The 11,957-nt window shown below is 39.4% G+C and overlaps 1 long non-coding RNA gene across 1 annotated transcript; it reads left to right on the forward strand.

Moving 5' to 3' along the window:
* The first annotated feature begins 4,096 nt into the window (after positions 1–4,096).
* LOC132659230 (uncharacterized) lies at positions 4,097–11,957 on the forward strand. The gene is made up of 2 exons (XR_009599426.1): positions 4,097–4,649; positions 6,806–11,957. It is a non-coding gene; the product is annotated as an uncharacterized LOC132659230 (long non-coding RNA).

The raw sequence follows: 11,957 nt of genomic DNA on the forward strand, positions 1-11,957 counted from the left end.
TTGATGTTTTTGAACCATGGTGCTGGAGAAGACTTTTGAGAATCCCTTGGACTGCAAAGAGATCAAACCAGTCAATCCTAAAGGACATCAGTCCTGAATATTCACTGGAAGGACTGATACTGAAGCTGAAGCTCCAATACTTTGGCCACCTGATGTGAAGAGTAGACTCATTAGAAAAGACCCTGATGCTGGCAAAGATAGAAGGCAAGAGGAGAAGGGGATGACAGAGGATGAAATGGTTGGATGGCATCACTGACTCAATGGACATGAGTTTGAGCAAGCTCCGGGAGATGGTGAAAGGGAAGCCTGGGGTACTTCAATCCATGGGGTTGCAAAGAGTCGGACACGACTGAGAGACTGAATGACAACCACGCCTTTCCCCTCTGTGTCCACGTGTCCGCTCTTTATGACTGGGTCTCCATTCCTACCCTGGAAATAAGTTTGTTTGTACTATTTGTAGAGACATGGGTGGACCTAGAGTCTGTTGTACAGAGTGAAGTGAGTCAGAAAGAGAAAAACAAATATGGTACATTAATTCATATATGGGGAATCTAGAAAAAATAATACAGCTGCCCAGGACATTTACATACAAACTTGAAAAGCTTTGTAAGACTGTATTTTCAAATGTTAATGTGTGATAGAAAACTTTGTGGATATTGTTAAATTTGAAAATTCCCAGGTCCACTCTTCAGAAATTCTGTTTTAGTGGTATCAGGGGAAGTACAGACAGCAGGACTTGTTTTCTTTTTTTCAGCAAACATCACAAGAAATTCTGAGAGAGGCAGCTAACAGATGACACTCTGAAATACATTATTGGAAGGAATAATTTTTTCTCCAAATAAAGCAATCTCTTTCTTGTTTCTATATTTACGAAATAATGTGCTGGTTCTGTAACCAAAATTCTGAACATATAAAATGTAAATTTCAAAAACTTCAATCCTTGAGGTTTGACAGAAAACAACAAAATTCTGTAAAGCAATTTATCCTTCAATTAAAAAATAAATTTAAAAAATTCAGTCTTGCTAGTTTTTAGATTTTTTAATGTTTGCATTTATTTTAGATGCAACTTGAAATTCTCTTAAATAAGCTTTTATTTACAGTATAGTTTCATCATTTATTAAAATACCTAGGAGGTTTTCTTCCTCCATTAAACACATTTACTTAATTCTCAGAAATATTTTAGTTTCATGTTAGAGCTCTCTTTTAAAATGTGCCAACAAGGAACACTCCTGAGCTTATATATAAAAAATAAGTTTGCTATTCATTTTCCTAGGTATGTTTCCATTGGACTTAGAATAGGTAATCAAATACTGGAATTGCCTTGATTCTGGAATGTTAATTGGGTATGCCCTGTTGTTTGGAGAAGTTTGGTGTCATATGGACTTTAGGGAATTCCTAGGGGGGTGGGGGGGTGCCGAAGTATCTTTATCCCTTAAACAATGGATGTCAGAACTTTTACATAAACTTACCTTCTCATCAGACAACTGAAATGTGAATCATTTGGACTCCACTGTACCACCTAAAGCTTGATTGAGTCAGACTGATACATACGTGGTTTCTTTATGCCATAGTGATACAAAGGCTTGATTGGTGTACAGCACATATAAAACATACTTGAGCTATTGAAGAATATAACATTATAGGGCTGGAAGAATTTAGACACTGAATCATCCAACACCTTCATTTTACAGATGGGATAAATGAAGCCCAAACTCATAATAATCTCAGGACCTCTTTGAGAGTAAGGTTGACTCATCGTCCCAAGTCTGTGCATAATCCTTCCAAAAGGTTTTATTTATTTTTTATATTAGGCCACTCCTAGTACAATAAAAGTATTAAACACATCAGGTTTGGTGGATGGATAATGAATGAATTACATAACTGCGGTATTTTCTAGCTCCTATATCCCCTATCAGACCCAGTATAAGTTCGACACCAGACTGACCTTTGGTAAGCATGGACCATGGTGTATTTCAGTTATTAACAAAAAACAGCTCATTGGCCTATGGCCATACCACCGTGAACATGCCCGATCTCATCAAAAAATTGCACAATGAGCTGTTTTGTTTTTGTTTTTTTTTTTTAACCATGCCACACAGTATGGCGGATTTTAGTTCCCCAACCAGGGATTGACCGCTCTGCAGTGGAAGCATTGAGTGTTAATGACTCGATGGAACACCTGAGAAGTCCCTGTTTTCCTATTATTTTTACCAACACTGAATAGTATCAACATGGTTTACTTTTTCCATTATACAAATGGAAAATAGGCATTGATATTTAAATTTTCCTTTTTTATTGCTGATATTATGTAGTTTTTCTCACGTTTATTGGAAAATTATCTTTTGTGAATTTGGAATACACCTCTTTATTGTCTTCTAACTTCCGATGTTGCTGTCAAGAAATAAAGTTTGTTCTGCTATTTGGGTTTCCCTGGTGGATCAGCTGGTAAAGAATCCACCTGCAATGTGGGAGACCTGGGTTCGATCCCTGGGTTGGGAAGATACCCTAGAGAAGGGAAAGGCTACCCACTCCAGTATTCTGGCCTGGAGAATTCCATGGACTATACAGTCCATGGGTGGCAAAGAGTTAGACACGACTGATTGACTTTCACTTTCTTTTGGGTAAAAACTTTTTTTCTCTCTGGAAACTTGTGGGTTCTTTTCTCTGTTTCTAGTATTCTGCAATTTCATGATATACTTGGAATTGTTATCAATTGCTTTTTCTGCATCTATTGAGATAGTTGCTTGGTTTTTGTCGTTTCTTTTGTGGATGTGAAGCATCACACTGATTGGTTTGCTCTGTTGAACCACTGTCCTTGTGACACTGATGTTTTTCATGTGTTGCTGGATTTGGTTTGCTAATATTTTGTTGAGAGCTTTTGCATCGATATTCATCAAAGATATTGGCCTGTAAATTTATTTTTGGGTGGTATCTTTATCTGGTTTGGTATCAGGGTGATGGTGGCTTCACAGAATATCTTTGGGAGTATTCTCTCCCTCTTCAGTCTTTTGGAAGAGTTTCAGCAGGATTGGTTTAACTTCTTGTATGCTTGGTAGAATTCACCTATGAAGCCATACAGTCCTGGACTTCTATTTATAGGGAGATTTTTTTTAATAGATTTTATTTCACTTTTAGTAATCAGTCTGTTCAAATTATATGATGATATACTTTGGGTTGGATCTATTTTGAGCAATCAGTAAGCCCATTCTTGAAAAGTTCATCCAATCCCAGGAAGATTTCTCTGAATTATTTCTCTGATGGTGTTCCCCTCCATTTTTGTTTGTTTCTGCCCTCCCATTCTGGAGCTTCTCTTATTTTGGATATCCCACCTCCTGGACCAGTCTTCCAATCATCTTTTCTCTCCTATTTCCTCCCTGCTTTCCAGTAGATTTCCTCAACTGAATCTTCCAATCTTTCCATTAAGTCTTTCACTTCTGTGATATTTTTAATTTCTAAGTCTTTCTTTGCTCTCTCAATGCTCTTTTTCTTAGAGCATCCTGTTCATATTCCATTAATGCTGTATCTTTGGGCTTTCCAGTGGCTCAGTGGGTAAATGAGTCTTCAGAAGATGCAGGAGACAGACACGGGTTCGATCCCTGGGTTGGGAAGATCCCTGAGGAGAGCATGGCAACCCACTGCAGTGTTCTTGCCTGAAGAACTCCATGGAAGAGGAGCCTGGTGGGCTGCAGTCCATAGGATCGCTAAGAGTAGGACACGACTGAAGCAACTGAGCACCCATGCCTGCCTGCACTTTATCTTCTCTTAGCCCTCTGATGATCTGACAGTTCTTGTGAATTTTTTTTTTCTTCCTGGAGAGTCTCTCTGTGACTTTCAAGTAACTTTTCCCTGTTGATCTTGGTTTATCATATGATACACTCTTCTCTTTGGTCGTTAGAATACATAACCAAAAAGAAGATTGGCAGCTCGGAATGCAAGTGTCAGTCTTGTCCAGTGTGGCTTTCACTTTAAGAAGCTCTGACTGGGCTAGTTCTTTCAGTCACCCCTGACATCAATACCTGTTTGTCTCTTCCTTCACTTTGCATATTTTTCTGCCTGGAGGAAGTCAGTCCATCCTGCCTGGAGGATATCTGCCAGCTGCCAGCATTCTGGGGGTTCTGCTGGGGAGGAAGTTTGCAAGTCTCGTCTTCATTGTGTCAGCTTTTATTTATTTACTCTCCTGTCTTCAGCACAATATTCCCACCCTCAACTTGTTCTGGTACCTTCTGTTTGCTCTCTCCAGGAAGCAAAAAATTCCAGTCCAATTTTGGGAATGGGAGAGAGCCAGTAAAAAGACTTTGGAGATGACGGAGATCGTATCAAAATTCCAACTTCTCAAAGAGATAAGGAATCCATTCTCTCCAGTTTTTTACTTCACCTCTCATCCACTTTCATAGGTTCCAAATATATTCAGTTCCCAAGACTGAAAGATCTGTGCTCAGCTGATAAAGAATCTGTCTGCCAGTGCAGGAGACGCAAGAGATGCAGGCTTGATCTCTGGGTTGGGAAGATGTCCTGGAGAAGGGAATGACAACCCACTCCATTATTTTTGCCTGGAGAATCCCATGAATAGAGGAGGAGTCTGGTGCCCTACAGCCCATGGGGTCGCAAACAGTCGGCCATGACTGAGCGCACATGCGCATACACACAATGTAAGTCAGATTGCTGCTTGATTTTTCTCTACTGCCAGGTTTAGGATTCAGCTTTTAGGAGCTGCTAAGTCTGCTGCCATGATCCATCTGCTTTGCAGATCCAAACACTGGTTATTGCTTTCTTCTGCCCTCTTGAGAATTTACGCAAAAATCAAACAAAGAGAAAAATACTTTTATTCTCATTTTTGTAGGATTTCAGGAGGGAGTGAAGGTTAAATGCATGTTTTCAGTCTTGCATCTTTAACCATTGGTCTTTATTTGTTCTTTCCGGTGAACTTGGTAACCAATTTGTTTTTCTAAAAATGTATCTGTTATTAATCCCTTCACTCCCACCAGAGGTCAGATTCTTAGTTTTATCCATTATTTCTACTTTTGCTTGCTTATCAATAAATTTCAAGTTTTATATTTATTATATCCTTTTCCTTTCTTTAGATTTCTTATGGTGTTATTTTTATTATGTGAGTGAGTTGAATGCTTAGTCTCTTGTTTAATAACAAAGGCATTAACTCCTGAATTTTCTCCAGAGTATGACTGTAGCTGAATTCCATAGTTATTTGTATTCAATATTCCCATTGTCATTCAGTTCTAAGGAGCTTATAGTTTCAACTTTGATTTCTTGAAAGGAATTAGAAGAGTAATCTAAAGTTTCCAAAAGAGATTAATCTTGTTATCTTTTTATTTATTAATGTTCAATCTTGCTTCACTGGCCAAAAGAAAAAGCAGAACTCAAAACATTTTACTAAATTTTCTGCTTATTTTTTATATTATGCCCTTCTATTTTAAAAATTATTTTTGTTGTTGTTTAGTCACTAAGGCATGTCCAACTCTTTGTGAAAAATGCTTTTCTTATGTATATAAAACCAAGGTGTTCATCTGCCAGCAAGAGATGTTGGTGAAAATTATTAAGCTTCATTTGTAGAGAAGAAATAAAATGATGAACAAAGAGTTTTCAGTTTCTGACATTTAAATGGCATTTTGCAGGAAGACAATAGGCAAATATGCTTGAAAGTCAGTTGAAAACAAAGAAATGTCTAAATTCCTTTGCTTCTATTTAATATATCAACTGCTAGGCTTGAACCACAAAGCAGTATTTCTCCCAAAGTTCATAGAAAATAATTTGGTCTGCCACTAGAGATTAGCCAAGAATTTGGAATCAGAGGTTGAGGATATTAAACAGAAGGCGTAAAAGGAATTAGTCCCTGCTAGTGCTGGGGAGGTGGCTGGAAACCAAGACAAATAGGTCAGGGGAGATTGTGACCTGGGAGGAAGGAGTCACGTGTGTGTCCCAGTTTCTCCTACAGCCTTGGCTTGTTGAGGGAAACTTGTGCTAACAGGATAGCAAGGCTTCTTCTATGCCCACTTGGGACTGTGGAAGGAGGCTGAGGGGCAGGGAAAGCCCTGGTCTAACAAGGGAGGACAGTGTAGTTATGCAACCGGAAGATCTAAACCTGTGGCTCCAATCTGCATTTGCATCCTTTGAGGTAAGGGACGCTGAGCTGACGACCAGCAGATAAAGGCCATGATGGATTGCTTGAGCTGAAACTGGGATAGAGGGTGTGCATAGGGTCTCAGCTTCAGTGAAAACTGAAGGGAGGCTGATGAGACGAGAGGGAGGGGCAGCTGGACGCTGACAGATCCTACAAAGAACACTGTGAGTTCATCACTTCTGGAGGCCAGACACCAGCAGGAAGCCCAGGGTGGGACGGTACCATGCACCTCTCAGAAGACCCAAGTGCACAACCAAGGACTGACTTGAGATCAGGGGGGTTCCTTTTACCTTCAAATAACATGAGACCCTGTTGGCCCCACCCCATGTCCCAGATATCATGTTAGAAAAAAACAAGGCGGAGTGGGTGGTAAGAAACAGGACTGCCATTAGCCCCTCCTTCTCCTCAATAAACTGACTTAAATCTAGAGACTGTATACATTAATGTTTTAAGCAAATTGGGATCGAATTAATTTGAACTAAAATTTAAAACTTTTCCCATTCACTCCTCAGCAGCTGGTGGTTGTAAGGGAGTTTAGAATTATTTTAAGAGCACAGCTTCTTGCCAAACTGAAAATTCTGACTCACTAGGTCTGGGGTGGAGCCTGAGTTTCATTGCTCAACATTAGTTTGTTGGATAACATGTTTTCATTGCCCTGTGTTTTTCAAGGGCTGCCCAGGTGGTGCTAGTGGTAAAGAATCCTCCTGTCGGTGCAGCAGACGTGCGAGACAGAAGTTTGATCCCTGGGTCAGGAAGACTCCCTGGAGGAGGAAATGACAACCCACTCCAGTATTCTTGCCTGGAGAATCCCATGGACAGAGGAGCCTGGCAGGCTACAGTTCATGGGGTTACAGAGTTGGACATGACTGAGCACTTGTTTTTCGAATTCAGATTCACATTTACCTTTAGCTGGAGACTCTCAAAATAATTCTTTCCAGAAAGTTACGTGTCTGCTCTAGAAAATGTCTTTCTTTTGCCCTCAGAGATGACTCCTGGTCTGATATGGAACTCTCAGAAAGTGTTTGGTCTTCAGAAATTTGCCCATCCCACTGCATGTTGCATTTGGCATTTGGTATTGCAAATAAGAATTCTGATGTCAGCATGATACTCTTCCCTTTGTAGTCAAACTATATTTTGTATTTATTTTGGAAAATGCTTATTTTATCCTTGGAAATCAAATGTATTTTTCAACTTTTTCAATAATCCTGCCAAACATTTGTGAGGCGTATTGAATTGGAATTCATATGACTCTTGGACTTGGGGAAATTTCCTTTGGGTATCTGTTCTGTTTTGCTTTTGTTTTTCTTTTGGGGGCTTATTTTCCATCTGCTTGATTGTTTCCTAGCATTCCTATTTCATGACTATGGGGTCTCTTTGCTTTGTTTTTATGTCTCACCTTTCCTTTTATGCATTCCTTTTCTTTGTCTTTCTGCTCTGCACTCTGAAACAGTTTGTTGTTGTTCAGTCATTATTTATAAGGGTAAATAATTCATTCAGTGAGTTATAAATGTAAATCACTATTTTCATTTTGGGGAATGTTCTTTCCATCAGCATTTCTAATAAGTTAAAATTTTTTGACAGTTCCATCTTTTCATTTGAAAGAAGTCTTTCTTATTTTTGTAGTTAGCCCTTTTTACAAGATTGATCTATTGTTGCAGCAGCCCTGAAATCAACACAAAAATACACGATGAAATACTGTTAAATTCTCTTCTGCTTTCTGTGTAAATTCTACCTTGTTGTTGTTCAGTTGCTAAGTCATGTCTAGCTCTTTGCAACCCCATGAACTGCAGCACACCAGGCTTCCCTATCCTTTACTATCTCCCAGAGCTTGCTCAGACTCATCACCATTGAGTCGCTGATGCCATCTAACCATCTACTGGGACCATTTATCAACTATTTGATTTGGCATCATATTTTCAAGTGACTGATGCTGCTCAAGTTTCATGTTACTGTCTGTCTCCATGTTCACCTAGGATGGTGGAGCCTGATTGTATGGCTGGAGACCATGGACTATGTTAGTATTCATGTTGGTCTCACTGCAGGAGGGTATTGGGGTGGTTTTATCTCTTGGAAACTAAAAAGTGATCCTCCTGAGCTTAGGAAGCCAGTGGGGCTTGTTGTTTTCTCATAATGACCAGAGGGAATTCACTTGGTAGGTGAGGCTCTCCCAGCAAGATAACTGATGGCAAATTTGCCAGTCTCATCTGTATTATTTCAGTTAGTACCTATGGCACAGAGTTGCAGATGGGACCCGCCTGTAGCTGTCAGCGGTGAGAAAGTATTTTTTTCCACATTAGCTGAGGCACTAGAGTGAGAAACTAGGCGAAGGGTGAAAATATAATGTAGCCTAGTACGTTCCTAGGCTACACTTTCGCCCCATGCACCTGCTAATTCACAATTGGGGTGGGAGGGATTTGAGCACCTACCTTCAGTATAATAATTCATTTTAAACATTTTTTAAAGGTTTATTTTTTATGCCTGTGCTGGGTCTTCACGGCTGCCTGCAGGCTTTTCTCTAGTTGTGGCGAGCCAAGGCTACTCACTGTTGCGGCGCGTCGGCTTCTCGCTGTGGTGGCTTCTTGTTGCGGAGCACAGGCTCCAGGGCGCGTGGGCTCAGCAGTTGTACACGGTCACAGCTGCTCCTCGGCATGTGGGCTCTTCCCGGACCAGTGATGAAACCAGTCTCCCCGGCATTGCAAGGTGGATTCTTAGTCACTGGACCTCCAGGGAAGCCCAGTTCAATGAGTTTTGACAACGAATTTGACAATGAGTTTTGACAAATCATGTAATGACCACTCGTGATATAGAACAATACCATCCACCTCCAAAATTTCTTCCAGGTCCTGTAAAATTAATTTCCTCTCCCAGTCTCCTGGCTTTTTTCCTGTAAAGGGCTAGATAGTAAATAAGTACTTTAAGCTTTCCACCCCATAATTTCCATCCCAACTACTCAAAAACAGCCATAATACATAAACAACACAAAAATGAGCAGAGCTCTGTTCCAGGAAAACTTTATTCACAAAAATAGGCTCCAGGACTCTGTTTGGAAGCGTCAGAATAATTCAGTTTACAGCTACTACTAAAGAGCTACAAATGTAAGGGTCGGTTATATTTCCTAGTAATTTCTTTAGGAATAAAAGGTACTTGGCATTCCTTATTGGGGAAGTAACTACAGCTTAGCTTTTTTTTTTTTTTTTTTTAATAAAATCTACTAGTAGTTTAAATGTAAGCTTTTAATGCCTGTCCCCTTTGCCTTTAAAACTTTCAAAATAAATGTCTATTATTTGAGAAAGCATGTTTACAAATTGCAGATGATATTTAATGATATTTTCATTGATAATTATGAACTGTCTTAATATGGCCATTTTCTCCATTGGTATAACACTAGGTTAGAGTGGCCTCATTCTTTGGGGTTTGATAATCCAGATGTGTGTTTTTTTGTTTTTTTTTTTAATCATTGTCTTCTTCTTCTAAATTTTTGAAAGTTATTTTGCTCAAGTACTTAAATAGTTTAACTCAAGTACTTTGTTTACAATATAAGTGGATATTACAGTATTTAATAGAAGAAATGGTTATGGCTTATCTGAAAAGAATGTCAGCATGAGTTCATGTAGACTTACAAGACTATGTGTTGTGAATACTTCATTATGTGGAATGATCATTGAAATATCAAGGACTCTAGTAACTGTATTTCCAGAATAAATGTACATTTATGAATTTTCTAACTTAAAAAAAATAGGTTCTAGGAAATAATTCATCCTTAAGTTATAGTTTTCCAACCACTGATTTCCAACCACTGTGATCTTCCTAAAATTATGAGAATTTTCTTCATTTTCCCCTTTCCTCTTCTTTTCCCACTGGGATTTCAATTACAGATATGTTAGACGACTTAGTATTGTCCCACAAGTTGTTGATGTGTTGTTATTTGCTTTTCACTTTTCTGTTCTTTTTGGATAGTTTCTATTGCTGTGTCAAGTTGCTGTCTAATCTAATCACATCCAGCATATTTATATTTCAAATGTTGTATTTTGCATCTCTAAAAGTTCCATTGACATTTTTTTTTTGACATCTTCTAATTCTCTTCTCTTTTACAATCTTGTTTTTCTCTCCTTGTTGAATACATGAGATATATTCACAATGGCTGTTTTAGAAATTGCCTGCTAGTTTCATCATCACTGCTTTGTGGGTCTGTTTCTTTTATTTTTCTACCATTTGCAGATCATTTTACACTCCTTGCATGTCTCATAATCTTTTTATTGGACGTCAGATACTGTGAATTTTATTCATTGATCAAAAGATTTTGTTGTATTTTTTAAAATATTGTTGAACCAAAGAATTGATGCTTTTGCATTGTAATGCTGGAGAAGACTCTTGAGAGTCCCTTGGATTGTAAGGAGATCAAACCAGTCAATCCTAAAGGAAATTGGTCCTGAATATTCACTGGAAGGACTGATGCTGAAGCTGAAGCTCCAATACTTTGACCAACTGATGCAAAGAGCCAACTCACTGGAAAAGACCCTGATGCTGCGAAAGATAGAAGGCGGGAGGAGGAGGGGACAACAGAGATCAAGATGGTTGGATGGCATCACCAACTCTATGGACATGAGTTTGAGCAAGTTCCGGGCGATGGTGAAGGACAGGGAAGCCTGGCGTGCTATAGTCCACGGGGTCACAAAAAGTTGAACACGACTGAGTGACTGAATAACAAATACTGTTGCATTCCTTTAAGTACTGGTTCACAGTTAAAATACTTGGACTCTGTTGGATTTTTCTGAAGTTTGCTTTTGACCTTTGTTGGTGTATGTCTTTGTCTACAGCTCACTGTGCTTCACTAGTACGTTGGTACACTTCTGAGGACTTGAGCCAGTGCCCTGAATTTTGTGAGACTCTTCCCCTTGGCTGATGCGGGCACAAAGCATTCCCAGTCCTGTGTGGGCATCAGAACTGTTCAGCCTTCTCCTTTCCGATGGGCCTTTCCCCAGCCCTGGGTATTTCCTCTCTTGAATGCTCAGCTCAATATTCAACCAAAGACTTGAGAGGACATGTCTGCAGGTGCCCAGGGCTCTCTTGGTGAAGTTGTCTCCTCTCCCACCAATTCTAGCCTATATTTGACCTCCTGAAACTCTGATCTTGGACTCACTAACTTAGAAAGGTTGCCAGGCTCTATTTGAATGGCTCTTTCCCCATAGTTCAGCCTGGAAACTATCTCCCCATAAGAACCTACTGCAATTTTAGGGTTCACTTGGCTTTTTTCCCTTTTCTCAGGGATCACAGTTCTGGATTTAGGGTTACAGTGTAAATCTTTTCCCTGTTACTCCATCTTGGCTGAACTGGAAGTCCCCTTGCCTATCTTTCTCCTTGCCTTCCACTTCCCTCCCAAATTTCACTCTGTGCTTCATTTATTTGCTCCTCTCTTATCTTTTGAATCCATAAAGCTTCTGCTCTCTGGTCCTTTTTATTTGCCACACACTTCGCCTAAAATACTTTTTGGCCAGATCACTGTTCATCTCTCTCCATCTTTGGGTCTTATCTCAAATGCTTTTTTCTTCAGAGAGAACTTTTCTAACCCACTGGTGTAATTCTAATGCAACTCCCTACTATTCCTGTCACTCTGTTTTTTCCACTGCACATATGGGTCTGAAAACACCACTTAGGTGTTTCTTTACTAGTTGATTACCTGTTTCTCCCACCGAAATGTAAGCTTCATGATGGAGTGCAGTTTGCTTCCCAATTTCAATGCCATGTCCCAGTTCTTAGACCAATACCTGCCACACAATAGGCGCTCAATAAATATTATTATATTAATAGAGAATTATAAAAA

The sequence above is a fragment of the Ovis aries genome, chromosome 2, assembly GCF_016772045.2.
Source record: "Ovis aries strain OAR_USU_Benz2616 breed Rambouillet chromosome 2, ARS-UI_Ramb_v3.0, whole genome shotgun sequence".
Taxonomy (NCBI): domain Eukaryota; kingdom Metazoa; phylum Chordata; class Mammalia; order Artiodactyla; family Bovidae; genus Ovis; species Ovis aries.